The sequence below is a fragment of the Chiloscyllium plagiosum genome, unplaced genomic scaffold, assembly GCF_037043375.1.
Source record: "Chiloscyllium plagiosum isolate Xiang-an unplaced genomic scaffold, Cpla_swu_hap1 HiC_scaffold_5, whole genome shotgun sequence".
Lineage (NCBI taxonomy): Eukaryota > Metazoa > Chordata > Chondrichthyes > Orectolobiformes > Hemiscylliidae > Chiloscyllium > Chiloscyllium plagiosum.
This window is the reverse complement of record NW_028270143.1, coordinates 58589151-58609473: the sequence shown is the minus strand read 5'-3', so window position 1 is coordinate 58609473 and position 20323 is coordinate 58589151. Positions and strand designations below refer to the sequence as shown.

The following is a 20323-nucleotide window of genomic DNA, read 5'->3' as shown; positions in this document are numbered from 1 at the left end:
TGGTGACACAGTGGAATATAGTCGGGAGAGAGTTGCCCTGGGAGTCTCCCTTGCCATATATCCCACTCAACCATTATCATAAACCAGATGATCAACCCTGGTTTAATGGAGAGTGGAGGAGTGTATGCCAGAGCAGCACCAGGGATAACTAAAAAAATGAAGTGTCAACCTGTGAAGCCACCAAGCAGGACCACTTGCATACCAACCAGAATAAGCAGTGATAGACAGAGCTAAACAATCCCACAACTCAGCAATTCTTCCATATTCAGTTGCAAATGGTTTTGGACAACTCACTGGAGGAGAAGGCTCCATAAATATCCCCATCCTCAATGGTGGAAGAGCCTATCACATCAGAGCAAAAGCATTCACCACAATCTTCAGCTAGAAATGCCAAATGAATTATCCATTTCAGCTTCCAGTGGTAACCAACATCACAGATAACAGTTTTCAACCAATTTGATTTACTGCACAGGATATAAAATGATTGGAGGCACTGGATAGTGCAAAGGCTATGACAACATTCTGGCAATAGCACTGAAGGCTTGTGCTCCAGACCTTGTTTCTCCCCTAAGCAAGCTGTTACAGTACACTTACAAGATTGGCATCAATGGACTACGTGGAAAATTGCTCAATTATGTCTTATACACAAAAGGTTGGACAATCCAACCTAGCCAATTACTATTTCATCAGCCTACTCTCAATACTGAGTAAAGTGATGGAAGCCGTCATCAACAACGCTATCAAGCAGCACCTACTCACCAATAATCTGCTCGGTGATGCCCAGTTTAGTTTCCACCAGGGCCACTGATCTCCCACCATCATTACAGCCTTGGTTCAAACATGGACAAAAGAGCTGAATTCCAGAAGTGAGGTGAGAGTGACAGCTCTTGACATCAAGGCTGCATTTGGTCAAGTGTGGCTCAAGAAGCCCTTGCAAAACTGGAATCAATGAATATGACGAACAAAATCTCTGCTGGCTGGAGTCATACCAGGCACATAGGAAGATGATTGTGGTTGTTGGAGCTCAGTCATCTCAGCTCCAGGGCATCTCTGCAGGAGTTCCTCAGGGTAATGTCCGAGGCCCAACCATCTTCAGCTGCTTCATTAATGACCTTCCCTTCATCATAAAGTCAGAGGTGGGGTTGTTTACTAATTATTGCACTCTTTTCAGCAGCATTCACGACTCATCAGATGATGAAGCAAATCATGTTCAAATGCAGTAAGATGTGGATAATATCCAGGCTTGGGCTGACATGTGGAAAGTAACATTCACACCAGGCAAATGCTAGATTATAACCATATCCAATAAAAGACAATATAACCACCATCCCTTGAATTCAATGATATTATCATCACTGAATCTTCTCTTATCAACATTTTTGGGGTTACCATTGACCAGAAACTCAACTGGAGCCGCTACACATATTGCAGTGGTTACAACAACAGGTCAGAGGCTTGGAACACTGCAGTGAGTAACTCACCACCTGACTGTCTGAAACATGTCCCCCAGCTAAAAAGCGCAAATCAGGATTGTGATGGAATATTCGCCACTTCCCGAATGGTGCAGCTCCAAAAAATCTCAAGATGCTTGAAACCATCCAGGGCAAAGAAACCCATTTGATTGGCACCACATCCCTGTCAATGGACGCCCCTGTCCCTTCAGGACAGACAGCAGCATTGTGCACAATCTACAAGATGCACTGCAGAAATGCACCAAAGATCATCAGACAGCATACTCCAAACCCACAACCACTTCCATCTAAAAGGAGAAGGGCAGAAGGTACATGGGAACATGACGACCTGTAAGTTCCCCTGCAAGCCACTCATCATCATGACTTGGAAATATATCGCCGTTCTTTCATTGTCACTGGGTCAAAATTCTGGAATTCGCTTCGTAAAGGGCATTGTGGGTCAACCTACAACATGTGGACTGCAGTCGTTCAAGAAGGAAGCTCACAACCATCTTCTCAGGGGCATCTAGTGAGAGGCAATAAATGCTGGCCAACCAGTGACACCCACATCCTGTGAATGAATAGAGAAAAAAAAGCAGAAAAAAAATTCCATAGCTCTCTATAAGCACATCAACAGTGGGATGAGATGCATCGAAACTTATTGAGGGTTGTAAGGGTGGAATTTACAGAAGCATTGGCAATAATCTTTCAGTCTTCCCTGAAATCAGGCATGATGCTGGAGGATTGGAGAATTTCAAACATTACGCACTTGTTCGAAAAAGATTTTTTTCATACAAGCCCAGCAATTATAGACAAGTCAGTTTAACTTTGGATGTGGAGTAACCTCTAGAAATAATTCTTCAGGATAGAATTAGCAGTAATATGGAAAAATGAGAGTTAATTCGAAGGACTGAGCATGGATTTATTATGGGAAAATCACACAGAACTAACTTGCTGGAGTATTTTTGAGGATGTGACAGAGACTCTTGATGAGGCCAAGGCAATTTACACAAAGGCACACAACAGATTTCTGAGAAAAATTATTGGCACAGAATAAAATGGACAGGAGCAATCTGGATACAAAATTGCATAAGTGATGGGAAACAGACAGCAATGGTTTATGGGCATTTTTGAGGAAGGAAGAAGGTTTGAATATAGAATTCTCCATGGTTCTGTGTTGAGACTGTTGCTTTTTCTGATATATCTAAGTGATCTAGGTTTTGGTGTCCGGGAAGTAATTTCAAAGTTTGCAGATGTCTCAAAATTTGTAGGAACTATGAAATGTGGAGAGGACAGTTGTAGATCTTCAAAAGGACATGGACATGCTGGTGATGTTGACAGATAGGTGGAAGATGAAGTTCAATTTGGTACAAAGAGCATGGAGAGACGATGCAAAATAAAGGCTAGTATTCAAAAGCATGTTTGGACTGAGTGTATCTGTGCATAAGTCATTTAAGCTAGCAGGACAGCTAGAGAATATTCCAGGCTTCATTAATAAGGACATGGAATAAAAACAGGAAGGTTATGCTGAACCTATATAGAACACTGGTTTGATCTCAGCTGGAGTATTCTGTAAAGTTCTGGGTGTCACACTTTGGAAGGATATAAATGCATTTGAAAAATTGTAAGAGGTTTACAATAATGGTTCCATGGATAGAAACTATACCGATCATAATAGATTGGAGAAGTTTAAACTTTTTTTACTTCAAGGTAGTGAATGCTGAGGGGAGATTTGATAGAAGTTTTCAAAATCCTGAGGCGATCTGGACAGAAACTATTCCCACTTGTAAATGGATTGAGAACCAAAGGCACACAATTTTAATGTATTTTGGAAAAAGAACCAAATGTGAGGAACAAATTCTTCTAAGTATGGTGGAAGTTCAGTTGAGGCATACATGAGGTCATAAGGTGTTTATTCACATATACACAATATGCAGAGTTATGGGGAAAAGGCAGGAACTTGGCACAAAGTCAAAGCACTCAGAGCCATTGTAAACACAATTTAGATTTGGATTTAGATTTTATTATCACATGTACTCAAGTACAGAAGTACAAGAGTACAGTGAAAAGTGTCTAATGTTGCCACACACACCTCCACCTTAAGAACAAAGGCACCTAGATACAAAAAACTCAGGTACAAAATAGTAAAAGAAACAAAGCTAAAAAGTTAAGTATCACAGACCTTCACAGAGTAAGTAGAAAGATAAAGAAATAAGGTAACAGTTAACATGAAAGTTCTTCTTTGTACAAACAAAAAAAAAGGAATAAAGCTAAAAGTTCATCAGTATTTGAGTGCTTGCTGGGGCCTTAATCTCCTCAGTTTAGCTCAATCTCCAGGAGATCTCAGTGCCTGTTCTTGCCACTGCTCCCTCATTGCTTGCTCTTCCCATGATGAACCATGGTGCCATAGCCACTGATAGTGCCACTGAAGCTACCGCTTCCAATCTCCTGCTGTCTCCAGAGCAGGTCCGGGCAGGACCTGCTTACAGTCTTCGATTGCCGGGTATTTGCTGGGCACCACTATCACCACTGCTGCCTCAAATCCTGGGCTGCGATACTCACATGGGCACTGAGACACCATTGTGCACAGCTGAGAACCTCCCACTCTGAGCTGAGAGATTGCTTTAGGTCACCAAGAGACCGCCGTGGGTTGCTGAAAGACTCCCATGCTGTGTTGGGAGGACGCCTCATTGGGCCGAGAGGATGCCTTGCCAGGTCCGCGCTGAGGCCATGAGAAGAAAAGAAGAAAAAATAACAAAGAGAGAATAAAAAGAGAAAAGAAAATGAAATGGACAGATGAACATGCTCTGGTTGAAGCAACCTACTTTGCCACCATCTTGCTAGATGTCTGAATGGACTGAACTGTTTCATCCTGTACTGTAAGAATTCTGTTATCTGTGATACTGTTCCAAAAAATAATTAGCCAGTCTGTATTTAGTCTCCACCTGCAGAGTAGACTGCGTTGTAAGCAGTGAATACAAATTATAATGTTGAATGAAATATAAATAAGACACTGTTTCACTTGGAAGTCATGTTCAGGGCCTTGAGCAGTGAGGAAGAAGGATTTAAAAGGGCAAGCAGTATACATTCCTGTGATTGCATGGAAAAGTGCTGTGGAAGTGGGATTAAGTGTTGAGGGTCATGGATGAGTGACCCAGAGTGTTGCAGAGAGAATGGTCTCTTTGGATTGTTGTCAGAGAAGAGGAGAGGAAGATGTGTTTAGAAATGCCATCAAGCTGGAGGTGTCAGAAATGGCAAAGGATGATCCCTGGGAGGGAAGGGAATGGGTGAGGGCAGAATTGTTGGAAATAGTTTGGATATGGCTGTAGACAATACTCTTGGTTGAAATAAGAGCAAGACATATTGAAGTATCGTTATATAACATCATTAGTGCAGATATGACTGAGATGGAGAAACAGAGTGAAATGGAGTCCTTCCTGGAAGCAGCTTGTAAAGTAGTGTAACTGGTGTAACACGTGGGAGCTGGCCTAAGTATGGTAGTCATAGATTTATAATGAATATTAGTAGACTGCCTATCCCTGGAAATGGAGCCAGAGATGAAGGAAGTCAATCAGGACTTGTGCTGCTGTCATTTGTATAGCGATAAGGTTTGCAAGTTTGTATTTGAATATTAGGTAAGAGCATGATTAACTGTGAAGCTCCCATTGTCAAATCGCCTTCTTGCGGTCACTGCCCAGGCTCCTGAATGAAGGAGGGACATTGCAGTGAGGTGTGAGAGAACAATCGGCACCGAACCAAAACCCTAAATGAGTATCAGGAGATGGGGAGAAAATTTGTCTTGCATAAACTTAACACTAGGATATAAAAGCTTTTATTGTTCATTGTATTCTAACAAAAGTGAGTCAGAAGTCAAGAGTCAGAATACAGGTATTTTAAAGTAGAATTTGTTGATGGTTAATACAGTACATTATTCAACATAAAGCATGATGGTAGTAACTTTCAAACAGATCCTTAGATGTACTAAATGTGTTTTTGTTGCTCGGTTTATCTTTATACATTTTACCTTGCCTTTGTTGCAAACATTCAGCGAACAGTAAATGTTCAAATTATTTCGATATATTGCTTTGCTCAGGGCGATGAGTGACTACATAGAGAACAAATTAGAAATGTTTGAGGAAGCATTTCTTGGCAGTGACCTAATTTTGTAATTGGAGCTGCTTTGAACAATAGAAGCAGCTTGTACAATCCAGCTGCCAATGCTGTGCCATTATCAGCGCAGTGACCTAGATTTCAAATGAACTTAAATACAGAGAGCTGTGCTTATTTTGTAATGTCATACATGAAATGCTTAATTCACCTTTTCCCCTCTTTCTGTCCACCATCTACATGGCATAGATGAGGAGTATAATAGAATACTCCTCACTTGCTTGGATTTATGTGGCTGCAATGCCACTCAAGAAGCTTGACATAATCCTACTCGACTGAAACTCCACCATCTGGTTTAACATTTGCTCCCTTCACCATTGATGCCCAGTGTTAGCAGGGTAAACACTAATAAGATGCACTGCAATTACTTGCGAATACTTCTTCCACAGGAGCTTCAAAACCTTTGATCTTTACGACCAACAGAGTGGGGTTGTCAAATATATAGGAACACCATCAACTGCCTTTTCTCCTCTAAGCCATATTTTCATTTCTTTACTACTGCTGAGTGAAAATCCTGCAACTTCCTTAGATGATAGAGGTCTACAGCACTGAAAAGGCCCTCAAGTCCATTGAGTCTAAGGTGGCCAAATACAACCACCGAATTATTCTAATCCTATTTCCAGCATTTGACCCATAGTATTGTATGGCTTGACACAACACCACAGGTGTATATCTAGATGCTATGAGTGTTTCAGCCTCTAATGTCCTTGTAGGCAGCGAGTGCCAGATTCCTACCACCTTCTGGGTGAAAAACATTTTCCTCCCACCGCCTTTAAATCTCCTATGCCTTCCCTTAAATCTATGCCCGTTGGTTGTTAATCCCTTCACCAAGGAGAAAGCTACTTCCTGACCAGCCTGTCTGTGCCTCTTTTAACTTATTTTATACATCTCAGTCATATCCCCCTTTAGTCTTCACCAGAGAAAATAACCTCAGTTTATCCAATCTCGCTTCATAACTAAAACTCTCCAGTCCAGGCATCGTCCTGATAAATCTCCTCGGCAACCTTTCTGATGCAATCATTTCCCTCCTATAATATAGATTCCAGAACTGTAATGAAACAGCTGTTGTTGGGTATTTCTGCACCCCAAGGTTCTTGAGCAGTTCAAGAAGGCAACTCACCACCAACTTCTCAAAAGTAATTAGGGATGGGCAATAAATGCGAGTAAAACCCACATCCAACGAACAAGTTTTAAAAGATTGACAGATCTTTTGTGTTCTGCATCACAACTATTTGCCAACTATCCTTTTTTTTCTGTAGTCTTGTATATTAGCGTGAATTTTATTTTTATTGATAATTTGTTTCTGCCTCATCGCTGACATGATTAAATTGACCTATTTATTGAAATCTCCTTTCCTGTTTCAAAGGTTGATGTTGCTTCTGCAAAGGATGTAATCTAATAGTGTTTATCTGAAATGAATTTGGAATTTGCAAAGTAAATCATACAGTTGAGTGCACAGCCACCTAATCTTTAAGGCAAGTGTAGAGCTCTTGTCTTTGCTCCGATTAAATTAATTTATTGCAAATCAAAAATTGAACCCATTGTCTTCTTTATCCATGTAGCACAGTTAGAGAGTCCTTATTTCACCTTTATACGTAAAACTGAATTGTGAATAATGTTGATCATTGTTGGATCCAATTTGTTATTGATGTAGGAGTACGTTTTGAGATTCAGGTACAGAATTCGGAAAGAAGCACTGTGAGATTCTTGAGCAGGATGACATAGGGAGTGAGGAGATTTTGGTGGGTTTAAGAATGGACAAATCTCCAGGTCCAGATGAGTTGTATTCCAGCTTGCTATGAGAGGCAAGGGAGGAAATTATACGGGCTGTGACCCAACATTTTAATTCCTTACTGGCTGCAGGGCTCGTATCAGGAGACTGGAGGACAGCTGATGTTGCTTTTCAAGAAGGGTGATAGAGTTAAACCAGGGATTATAAACCAGTGAATCTCTTATCGGTAGTCAGAAAGCTATTGGAGAAAAGTCTAAAAGCAAGAATTAATCACAACTTGGAGAGGCAAAGTTTCATCAGGGATGGTCAGCATGGCTTTGTGAGAGGAAGGCCTGGCGCAGTGCAGTTTGCATAGTTTATATGGGTGTTACATAAAAAGGCATTATTGACAAGATCTCACATGGGAGACAAACAAACTAGGTAAAAGCACATAGAATAATGTCATGCTGGAAAAACACAGCAGGCCAGGCAGCATCCGAGGAGCAGGAGAATCGACGTTTCGGGCATAAGCACTTCTTCAGGAAAATTGCCCGATAGGTCGATTCACCTGCTCCACGGATGCTGCCTGGCCTGCTGTGTTTTTCCAGCACGACATTTTTCAACTCTGGTACTCCAGTATCTGCAGTCCTCACTTTCTTCTGAAAGCACATAGAATCCAAGGTACTTGGCAAGATGGATCCAAGATTGGTTTTGTGGTGAAAGATTGACGTTGGTGGTACAAGGTTGTTTGTACGACTGGAAGCCAATGTCCAGTGATTCTTTTTTGTATTTATTCATTCATGGGATGAGGGCGTCGCTGGCTGCGCGAGCATTTATTGCCCATCCCAAAGGGTAGTTAAGAGTCAACCACAATGCTGTGGGTCTGGAGTCACGTGCAAGCCTGTCCAAGTAAAGATGGCAGTTTCCTTCCTGAGAGGAAATTAGTGTATTGAAGATATCAGTGCTGGCTCTCTTATTCTTTGTGATACACATAAATGATATATGTACAAATATTGTGGGGGATGATAAGTAAGTTTGTGGATGATGGAAAAATTGGCCAGGTGATTAATAATAAGGAAGATGGTCTAATGTCACAAGAATATATGGATAGATTGATCAGATGGCCAGTTCAGTGGCAAATTTTATTGAACAGTGAAAAGTGTGATGTTTGGAAGAAGTAACAAGACAAGGGAGTACTCAATGAATGGCAGAACACTGGGAGACTCAGTGTAATAGAAGGATTTTGGGATGCTTGTCCACAAATCACTCAGGGCAGCACATGGGACACTTGCTACTTACTTGCTATTGATTATAAATGCAGGGAGATTATGTAGAAAATGCAAAACTTTGGGTAGGCCAGAGCTGGAATACTGTGCATACTTCTGGTCACTGTACAATAGGAAGGATAAGATTGCATTGAAGGGAGTTCAGAGGAGATTAATTGGGATGTTGCCTGATAGAGTATTTTAGCTACAAAGAGAGGTGAGATAAGTGTAGGTTGTTTTCTTAAGAGCAGACAAGACTGAGGGGAAACATGTTGAGGGGTTTGGGCAGAATGGATAGGAAGCAACTATTCCCCTTCATTGATTAGTCAGTAACAGGAGGGGAGTAATTTTCAAGCGAAAGGCAGGAGATTTAGCAAGGTTGACGAACTCATTTTTTAACCCAGCAAGTGGTGGGAATCTGGAAGCATTGCCTGGGTAATAGAGGCAGGAAATCTCACAACCTTTAAAAAATACTTGAATGAGCACTTGACATAACATTCAAAGTTATGACATTCTGGGGAAGGGCCAGCAGACCCGAAATATTAACTCTTATTTTCTTCACAGATGCTACCAGACCTGCTGAGCTTTTCCAATAATTTATAATTTCTGTTTTTGTTTTTTAGCATCCACGGTGTTTTCGATTTTTATTCAAAGCTATAGGTCAGTTACTGGAAAGTGGGAATAATGTAGATAGGTTGGTGCAGACTCAATGGGTGTAAGAAAGTTATTACTATGAGTAGTATTCATCTTCAACTAAAAATGTCAATTGGATGATTCATCTTGGCCTCCTCCATGAGGTCCCCAGTATCACAGTTGCCAGCCTTCAACTAATTTGATTCAACCCATGTGATAGCTGGAAATAGCCAAATGCATGACATTCTGCAAATGGGCCCTGACAACATTTTCCCTCCAGTTGGCAGGTGGCTTTGATTTGCCAGTGGAGGAGGCCCAGGACTTGTATGTCCTTGGGGAAGTGGGAGGGGTAGTTGAAGTGGTCAGCCACAGGGTTGTTTGGTGTGTGTTCCCAGAGATGTTCCCTGAAATGCTCTGCGAGTTGGTGTCCTGTGTACCAGATGTAGAAGAAACCATATCAAGATCAACAGATGCAGTAGATGAGGTGGGTGAATCTGCAAGAAAATCTCTGCTGGATGTGAAAAGATCCTTTCGGGCTTTGGGTGGAGGTGAGGGAGGAGGAGAGGGTGCAGGATTTACACCTCCTGAGACGACAAGGGAAGATGCTGGTTGTGGAGGGTGGTTTGGTGGGAGGTGTGGACCTAACAAGGGTGTCATGGAGGGAATTGTCTCTGTGGAATGCAGATAAGGGTAGGGAGGGAAATATATCCTTGGTGGTGGGGTCTGACTGTCGGTGGCAGAATTGGCGGAGGATAATGCGCTGTATCCAGAGAAAAGTGGGGTGGAAGGTGAGGATTGGGGGTTCTATCCTTATTGGGAGTGGATGGAGGGGTGGTTTCTAGGACGGAGGTGTGGGAAATGGGGGAGATGCGTAGGAGAGCATTGTTGATTATGTGGGAGAGGAAATTGTGTTCACTGAAATAGGAAGACACCTGGGATGTCCTGGATGGAATTGCTCCTCCTGGGGGCAGATACAGCTGGAGGAACTGGGAGTAAGGGATCACATTTTTACAGGGGGTTGGGCGGAGGTATAGTTGTGTACACTCCCCCCACCCCCCTATTCATCTGTCATACCCCTCCTCCGCATTCCCTATGCCTGAAACGTTGACTCTCCTGCTCCTTGGACGCTGTTTTAACTGCTGTGCTTTTCCAATGCAACTCTTTTTGACTCTGACTCTCCAGCATTTGCAGTCCTCACTTCCTCCTGACAACATTCTGGCAATTGTACTGAAAACTTGTGCTCCAGAAATGATTATGCGCTTTGGCAAATTGTTCCAATACTGTTACAGCACTGGTATCTACCTGACAGCATGAAAAGTTGCCTAGATTTGTCCTCCTAACAAAAGCAGGACACATAGAACCTGGCCAGTTGCTACCCTATTAGTCCACTTTTGAGTGTTAGCAAAATGATAGGTGTCATCGACAGTGCAATCAAGTGGCGTTTGCAAAGCAATAACCTCTTCAGTGACAGTTAATTTGCTTTCTGCCTGACCCACTTGATAGCCCTGGATGAGCAGTGCCGAGATCTCTTAGTGATGCCTGACCCTATTAGTCCTATCTCCTTGACTGGTCACTGTGAAACCATGGGACATCCCCCAGCCTATAGAATCACAGATGCTTGACCATGACCAATCCCTTGGACTTGTGTGGAAGGCTGCCCTTGGCTTACTGTGCCGGGACCCCCTGACTGTTGATGCCTTTGTGGACCTCAGTGAGGTCTAATCTCTGAAGACTTTGAGACATGGCTGTTTGCTTGCTGCACTTGAAGTGTGTTTGCAATGTAAACTGCTAGCACGTGGTGCAATTGTGAGGACTGCTGACCAGCAAGGCAAGCTTGTGATTGTGTTAATTGGCATTGTAAGACAGGGTAGGGAGACTCAGAATATCCATGGCAGCGCTACGTGAGTGAAGAAAGCAAATTAACTGAGATGCAGCTTGGTCCAATCTGTGATCTAAGTGCCTGTCTGTGCACAATGTCCTTGCAGCAGTCTCTCAATGGTGATTGCCTTTGCATCTTACAATGCAAGCCTGTGCTTCCTGAACAACATGTAAGTGGATCAGTGAGGTGCCATGATGGTTGTGAGGGCTTTGTAAAAGTCATATGTTTGTGGATAAAGGGTGCCTGTGGCTGGTGTCCATGGATCATGCCCTGAGGTACTGTTTAGTGCCGAACAACATCGAGGCTCCAAACAGCCAACGGTGAACTAAAGTCGGCAGGTACCCGCTCTGACTTCCACGTCAAAAATTCTCAATATCTAGCTTGTTCAGCGTGTTTGATAGATAGAAAGCTGAATATTAGTGAGGTGAGTTGGGCCATTAATAAAGTGCTTAATAAGCAGCCAGTTGGCTAATTGACAACTTGCCATTTGCTCAGTGAAAATTTAAAAAGTGCCATGAGTTGTCCCCAGTGTCTCTATAGGTCCTTCCAGACTTCTTGTCTGATTCTGCCAAACATCTCCTCCCTTTAACCTTTCCCTGAATACCTCCAAAATAATATTTTAATGACTGATCAATTTGTGTTTTAGTTTGTTTTATTTTAAGAGTGGCTTGAATTCTAGGCAGCGAGTAAATTGCTATTTTCTTATTTGTTGCTGAACTTCAAAACTTACAAACATTTATAAATGCTTTTACTTAGGAAGTTGATCTGAGACAAGAGTCATGATTAGAAGATGCTGGTATTGTCTGGGGTGTACAAAGTTAAAAATCACACCACGTCCAGGTTATCGTCCAACAGGTTTATTTTGAAGCACTAGCTTTCGGGGCGCTGTTCCTTCATCAGGTCGTTGTGGAATATAAGATCGTAAGACACAGAATTTATAGCAAAAGTTTCCAGTGTGATGTAAATGAAATTATATATTGAAAAAGACCTGGATTGTTTGTTAAGTCTCTCATCTTTTAGAATGATTGTGTTGGTTTCAGTTCTTTCATATGTAAATCGCAAAACTTTTTTAAAAAGGTCACATTCTCAAGTGAACTTTAACAATGGGTGTCATGTTGGCCCAGATAATGTATTGAAGGTGTGAGCTTCCCTGTGAGGCTGTCTGTCCCACAACGGTCAGACTGATTCTAATCTAAAAAACGGATTTACCGAATCTTACATGGATTTGTGCAGTTTTTGAGCAAAGTAAAATGTAATTCTGCAAGTACAAATTCATCCCACAAACGTATATGCGTATGTGTGTATGTATGTGTGTGTGCGTGTATGTGTGTGGGCAGGGGGGGGGGCGGTGGTTACGAGTGTCTGTGAGAACATGTGTGTATGTGAGTATAAAGGGATATAAGTCTATGAGAGGGTGTGTGTGGGAGTGTATGTGTGAGTGTATGAGAGGAGGTCTGCGTGAGTGTGTAGGTGTAGGTGTCTATCCATCTGTGTGGGTGTGTGTGTAATGCAATGGGGTCAATTGTAGTGTGACATGAACTCAAGGTTCCGGTTGTTCAATTCAGTGGAACAGGTTTTTGTTTGTCTATCCTTCATCAGTTTTCAGTGGGCAAGTAAACTGAACATAATTCACAAGTACAATTTGAAATTTAAATCCAAAATTAACCTGTCCATCCAGTGTCAAAATGTGTACACATTTGGTGTGAATCCTATTGGAATGCATCTGAGCATAATTGTTTTAAGCTGGGTTGTGCGTATCTGTGTGCTGATATCCTGGAAGCTCTATGCTATTTTGATTCTGTTGTATTGAAGCAAATTTGCTTTGCTCCTTGAGGGCTTGAATTGTATATTAAATTGTATTGGTTAACTCCTCTCACCTGTACAGAGGATGTAGTGAATTTTTATAGACAGCATGATTTAATTTCCCATCAGGTTAAAGAACAGAAAGAAATTTGAACCATTCAGTTCATTGTATGAGTTCTTAAATGATTTCAAACATTTACCAGGTGCCTTCATATATAAATACAGCATATAGACTGATTCTGAAAAGGCTTGAAAGGCTGAATAGCCTCTTGTAGGCTGATTGCATCTTTTCCATCACCATATCGATTTTTTTTTCAGTCTCACCATTAAAGAATGAAAACTTGCACAGATGGCATCATGTGTTAATATTTATGATGTCTTCCAATGTTACAAGGTGAACATTAACAAATAAAGCAAACTTCAGTGAACTACTCAGCTCTCTGAGTAATACAGTGTTTCCATTGTCAGCCATTTTTTCTGAAGTGTTCACCTTGTGGCCTTGGAAGAGTTTGATGCAGCCTACTGGCTTGTCTTTGGTTATAGCTGAGATGCACATGGCCGTCGTCCATGTTAAGGAGATGCTGCTGGGGACATATCCAAAGCCTGCTGCACGAATAGAAGAGTAGCTTCCATCACTAACCTTGCTGCATACCTGATCTCATAATTAGAGGAGCTAGGGATGTCAATAATGCCCCACAAAGGTTGTCAGGTTGTGTCTTTTAGTGATGCTGCAGCCTTTGGATTGACTCAGAATGGCTGGTGGAGCACAACTGTGATGGAACTAGCCTACACTCCAAACATATTTGTAGGACTGGATTCATATTCTTGTAGGAAATACTTCTAACACAATTTTTGAATGCTTGCTGCCCCTTACACAACCACTAGTGCAGTCTCTGGATTGCAGAAGCTAGAGAGTCAGAGTCGAAAAGTGTGGCGCTGAAGAAGCACTGCAGGTCAGGCAGCATCCAAGGAGCAGGAGAGTTAATGTTTCGGACATAGACCCTTCATTACTAATTCTGTCTGCATGCAGGTTGTAAAGTCCCATTTTTATAATTATTCTATGATGTTTAAACCTGTCTGTAATTTTCTTGCAGATTTGTTCCTTTATGTTTTTCCCACTGGTTGGTGATCTGTAAATTATATCAAACAATATAATTTCACCCTTCTTATTTCTTAGTTCTGACCAGATCAATTTTCTTCTTGGACCATCTGAAACTTTATCTTCCTCCAGTACTGCAATGCTTTCCTTAATGAAAAACACAACTTCTTCTGAACACTATGTCACCATAAATATTCAACATCCAGACCTGCCCTTCCTTGAACTTGTATTTATTTTATATGGTCAATTTATTTGTGGGATGTGAGTATCGCTGGCTGGCCAGCATTTGTTGCCTGTACTTAGTTACCCTTGAGAAGATGGTGGTGAGTTGCCTTCTTAAATCACTGTAGTCCACATGGTGTAGGTTGACCCACAATGCCCTTAGGGAAGAAATTCCACGATTTTGACCCAACAATGGTTAGGGAGCGGTGATATATTTCCACTTCATGATGGTGAGTGACTTAGTGGGGAACATGCTGGTGGTCGTATTCCCATGATGTACCTCATGCCGTTGCCCTTCTCAATGGAAGTGGTTGTGGGATTGGAAGGTTTTGTTTAAGGATCTTTGATGAATTTATGCAGTGCATCTTGTAGATTGTACACACTGCTGCTACTGAGTATCGGTGGAGGAGGGAATGGATGCTACTGCCAGTCAAGCAGACTGCTTTGTCATGGATTTGTCATGGATGGTGTCAAGCTTCTTGAGAGTTGTTGGAGTTGCACCCATCCAGGCAAGTGAGGAGTATTCCATCCCAATATCAAAATGGTCTCCGTTATCAGTATATCATATTTCAGTTTGGCAAACCATGCCTGTAGTTTGGCAATTTTATTAACTATACACCAAGCATATGCATTTGGCATAACCCTTATTTAGACTTCATTATTTTCTTCCTTTCTCTGACTACATCTACGAAATTACTATTCTCTATCCTAGGTTGCTTCTCCCAGAATTTTTTGTTCACTTATTACTTTCTGATAGTACCATCTCCTGCTTCCTACACTCTACTGAGTTGATTTTAACCCTCCCCAACAGCATTAGTAAAATTCCCTGCAAGAAATTCAGTCCCTGCTCTGTTCAGGTGTAACCTGTCAGGCTTATACTGGTGCCATCTTCCTCTGCTCTGTTCAGGTGTAACCTGTCTGGCTTATACTGGTGCCATCTTCCTCCCTGAGTCAATTCCATGTCCGATGAATCTCCTGCATCATCTTTCCTAATACTCGTCAGCCCGAAATATTCTATTTCTGTACTCACTTACTTATTATACTGGGAGTAATGCAGAGATTACTACTTTTTGAGATTTTTGCTTATTTTCTACCTAGCTCCTGAAATTCTGATTGTACGATCACATTCCCCTTCCTACCTATGTAATTGATTCCAGTGTGAACCATATGTTCTGGCTTTTGTCCTGCCTCAGAATAATGTCCTTCAGGCATTCTGTGATGCCCTTTACACTAGAACCAAAGAGGTGAAGGTGCAAAATTTGGAATTATTTTAGAGTGGTAGACAGGATCAGCAGCTACAGTGCCAAAACATACACAAACAATGATGCATAGTGACTTAAGTAAGAAATGGGAGAGACACAAACAATACGTAAGATAACCTAATTAAGAAATAGTAGGTCAATTAACTCACAAGTGGATATGGAACATCAATGTACATTTCAGAGCTACTCTTGCCCACCACCTAGTGACAGGCAAAAAAAAAACATCCTTGAAATGGATTGTTAGTTGCACTCAGTTGAAGAATAATTGCAGTGCTATTTGTGAGGAAGGAGATGTCTATTTTTGATGTATGCTGACAACAGTGCTCTGGTGCAGACTGCCAACTGCATATGTTCATTTTCAATTAGACTGCGAGTGCACAATTAAAGCCAACTTAAAAAAAAATAAAAATCTACTTTGTTTAAGACTACTTGTCTTAAGCAATGTACTATTTCATTTTAGATATATTTCTCTTTGATTAAATGTATTTAAGAGATTTTGCTGCAAGTGCACAGTCTCCTGGGTGTCAGTAAATGAAGCCATCTATTTTAAATTATTCAGAACTACATAAAAATGCTCAAGTCACTTGATGTTTAAAATGCTGCATTTTCTTTGGGCATTGTTTTATTTAAATAATACATGCAAAATGAAATATTCCGTTCAAACAAATATATGCACCAGAAGGATGTCTCAAGTCCTCCATATATTAGTAAATTTCTTTCTAAGGAATTACATTCTGTTTCTTCGATTGAATTTTTAACATTAACTTTGCAATTAGTACAGCTGCTTTAACTGGGACTTGATGTTCAACTATTATGATAATGCAAAAATCTCTGTTTTTTTTGGCATAGTTCTACATGGTAAAACAACATGGTAAAATTAAATATTTACAGCCTTCATCAAATATTGATATTATGTGAACCGTACAGAAGTACAGAAGAAGTTATAATTCCATTTTCTACATGTTGAGACAGCAGTTAAATTTTGTAAATCAGTGTTTTCATGGTTCTTCTGCACCAGTGACCCTGATATGTCTCAGAGTTCTGATGAAGGGTCACTGGACTTGAAATGTTAACTCTGTTTATGTTTCTACAGATCCTGCCAAACCTATTGAGTTTCACTAGCACTTTTTGTTTTTGATCTAATTTATATTTCCTGTTTTATCCTTAATTGTCTTCGGAAGATTTTTTCATTCTGTTTGATTGAAGAGCTTGGCTAACTTGATATCGTCAACTACCACAGATCCCCTTTTGAGGGTTCATTCAAAACAGGTGTTGTCTTTTCTTGAAGTCTTAGTTGAAAAAAATTGCAGATGGGTTTTACATTTCCATCTATTGCAAGCTTACTTTCACCCAGCGATATACACGTTAGGATTCATACAGATTTACACTCTGTAGGATTGTCCTTATCAGCCACATTGCCATTTGCAAACTTGGTGTGGAAATAAAGGGCATCAAAGCTAACCTGCAGGGCAGTGGCTATCATTATCAGATCATGTGTGTGTCATGCAAACTCACAAATTTTCAAATCTGAAAATTTTCCAGTCTGACTCAAATTACCCTGTAAAGGCATTGCATCACAAAAAAGTTGAACAACTGCTTTAGCAAGCTGTTTCACGCTTCTACTATGTAATGTCTATTCAAGTGGTATTTTCCATTAATAGGATGCCGCCAGTGGCCTAGAAACACATCCTGCCTATCATGCAATTGAGCAATATTGTCAATAAATTTCAGTGTTGGTGAGATGCTGGGCATATAGGCCATATTTCTCATTGTTTGGCCTGATGAGTCAAATAACACATTCTTTCAGCTGTTCCTACCTCAAAACAAAATTTCTACTGATAGGACAGTTTGTTGATGATTGTGATTAGACAGGGAAAGTAATTGGCTGGTTTGAATTTTTCCTGTTTTTGTGGACACAATCTATGTGGAAAATGTTCCACTTTTTGCTAGCTACATGCCAATTTTGTAGCTGTACTGCAACAGCTTAGCTAGAGGTTGTGGCTGGTTTTGAAGTACAAGGCTTCAATACTGAAGCCAAGATGTTGTCACGACTCATAACCTTTACTGTATCCAGAAACATCAGCCATTTCTTGATGTTATTTGATTAGATTAGATTACTTACAGTGTGGAAACAGGCCCTTCGGCCCAACAAGTCCACACCGCCCCGCCGAAGCGCAACCCACCCATACCCCTACATTTACCCCTTACCTAACACTACAGGCAATTTAGCATGGCCAATTCACCTGACCTGCACATCTTTGGACTGTGGGAGGAAACCGGAGCACCCGGAGGAAACCCACGCAGACACGGGGAGAATGCGCAAACTCCACACAGTCAGTCGCCTGAGGCGGGAATTGAACCCAGGTCTCTGGCGCTGTGAGGCAGCAGTGCTAACCACTGTGCTACCACTGGCATTTGAAATGAATTGAATTTGTTGAAGACTATTGGGGAGCTCAGGAGTCTCAGGAAGACATTTGGATGAATCATCCACTTGACACTTTTGGCTAAAAATAGTTGCAGATACTTCACTTTGTCTTTTGCACTGATGTGCCAGGGTTCCCTCATCATTAAGAATAGAGTATATAGATTGTAGAGTCCACTCCTGTTAATTGTTGAATTTTCCATCATTTACAACTGGCTGTAACAAGTCTACAGAGCTTAGATCTGATCTTTTGGTTATGGAGTTATTTAACTCTGACAATTGCATGCTGCCTCTACTGAATGGCATACAAGTATCCTGTGTTGTAGATTGACCAGGCTAGTGACTCGTTTTTAAGTATACACAGTGCAGCTCCTGACATCCATTCCTGCAATCTTCATTGAGCCAGGGTTGATCCCCTAGCTTGATGGTGATGGTAGAGTGAGGTATATGCCAGGTCTTGACATGATTGAATATACAGAAGAACCTCGATCATCCGAATGAGATGGGTGGGGAGTATTTTGTTTGGGTAACTGATGGTTTGGATAACTGCTCAGGGTTCCCGTGGTGGCTACAATAGCAGGAACTGGGTCCCAGGGTGGCAATAGCAGGAACTGGGTCGCAGTGGTGGCGGCAATAGTAGGAACAGGGTCCCGTAGTGACAATAGTAGGAACTAGGTCCCATGGTGGAGGCAATAGCAGGAACAGGGTCCCGTGGCGGCAATAGCAGGAACAGGGTCCCGTGGCGGCGGCTATAGCAGGAACAGGGTCCCGTGGTGGCAATAGTAGGAACAGGGTCCCGTGGTTGCAGCAATTACAGGAACAGAGTCTCGTGCTGGCGGCTGTAGCAGGAACAGGGTCCCGTGGTGGTGGCAATAGCAGGAACAGGGTCACATAGCGGTGACAATATCAGGAACAGGGTCCCGTGGTGGTGGCAATAACAGGAATAGAGTTCCCATGGTTGTGGCAATAACAGGAACAGAGTTCCCGTGGTTGTGGCAATAACAGGATCCTGTGGTTGTGGCAATAACAGGAACAGAGTTCTCGTGGTTGTGGCAATAGCAGGAACAGGGTTCCTGTGGCGGCGGCAATAGCAGGAACAGGGTCCCTTGGCGATGGCAATAGCAGGAACAGGGTCCCTTGGCGATGGCAATAGCAGGAACAGGGTTCCCGTGGCGGTGGCAATAGCAGGCACAGAGTCCATTGGCGATGGCAATAGCAGGAACAGGGTACCTTAGCGATGGCAATAGCTAGAACAGAGTTCCCGTGGTGGCGGCAATTACAGGAACAGGGTCCCATGGCGGCGGCTATAGCAGGAACAGGGTTCCCGTGGCGGTGGCAATAGCAGGCACAGGGTCCATTGGCGATGGCAATAGCAGGAACAGGGTACCTTCGCGATGGCAACAGCAGGAACAGGATCCCGTGGTGGCGGCAATTACAAGAACAGGGTCCCGCGGTGGTGGCAATAACAGGAACAGAGTTCCCATGGTTGTGGCAATAACAGGAACAGAGTTCCCGTGGTGGTGGCAATTACAGGAATTGGGTCCCGTAGTGGTGGCAATATCAGGAACAGGGTCCCATGGCGGCGACTATAGCAGAAACAGAGTCCCTTGGTGGTGGCAATAGCAGGAACAGGATCCCATGGTGGCGGCAATTACAAGAACAGGGTCCCGCGGTGGTGGCAATAACAGGAACAGAGTTCCCGTGGTTGTGGCAATAACAGGAACAGAGTTCCTGTGGTGGTGGCAATAACAGGAACAGAGTTCCTGTGGTTGTGGCAATAACAGGAACAAGGTTCCCGTGGTTGTGGCAATAACAGGAACAGGGTCCCGTGGTGGCGGCAATAGCAGGAACAGGGTTCCTGTGGTGGTGGCAATAGCTAGAACAACGTCCTGTGGTGGCAATAGAAGGAACAGGGTCCCTTGGCGATGGCAATAGCAGGAACAGGGTCCCTTGGCGATGGCAATAGAAGGAACAGGGTTCCCGTGGCACTGGCAATAGTAGGAATAGGGTTCCCGTGGCAGTGGCAATAGCAGGAACAGGGTCCCTTGGCGATGGCAATAGTAGGAACAGGGTCCCTTGGTGATGGCAATAGCAGGACCAGGATTCCCATGGTGGTGGCAATAGCAGGAACAGGGTCCCGTGGTGACCCTATTCCTGGTCCCACTGCCAGCCCAGGCTGCCTGCTCTTGCTGTGCTTTCATTTAAATTTAATAACATTTTTATGGGACCTTGAGGTCTTATTCGGATAATCTGAAATTCAGATAATTGATGTTTGGATAACCGAGGTTGTACTGTAATTCTGTAGCGGTCAATCAATGGCTTACAGCACATCATGGATGCCTAGCTTTGAGCTGCTTGAGTGGCATCTTCAACTTTTCCTAAGATTCTTGAGCCAGAGCAAAGTGGTTA

General features: G+C 42.4%; 1 protein-coding gene across 10 annotated transcripts in view; it reads left to right on the top strand.

The window, feature by feature from the left end:
* The window catches only part of cobl (cordon-bleu WH2 repeat protein), a 374039-nt gene that overhangs the window by 98372 nt on the left and 255344 nt on the right, over window positions 1–20323 (top strand). The window lies entirely within an intron of this gene.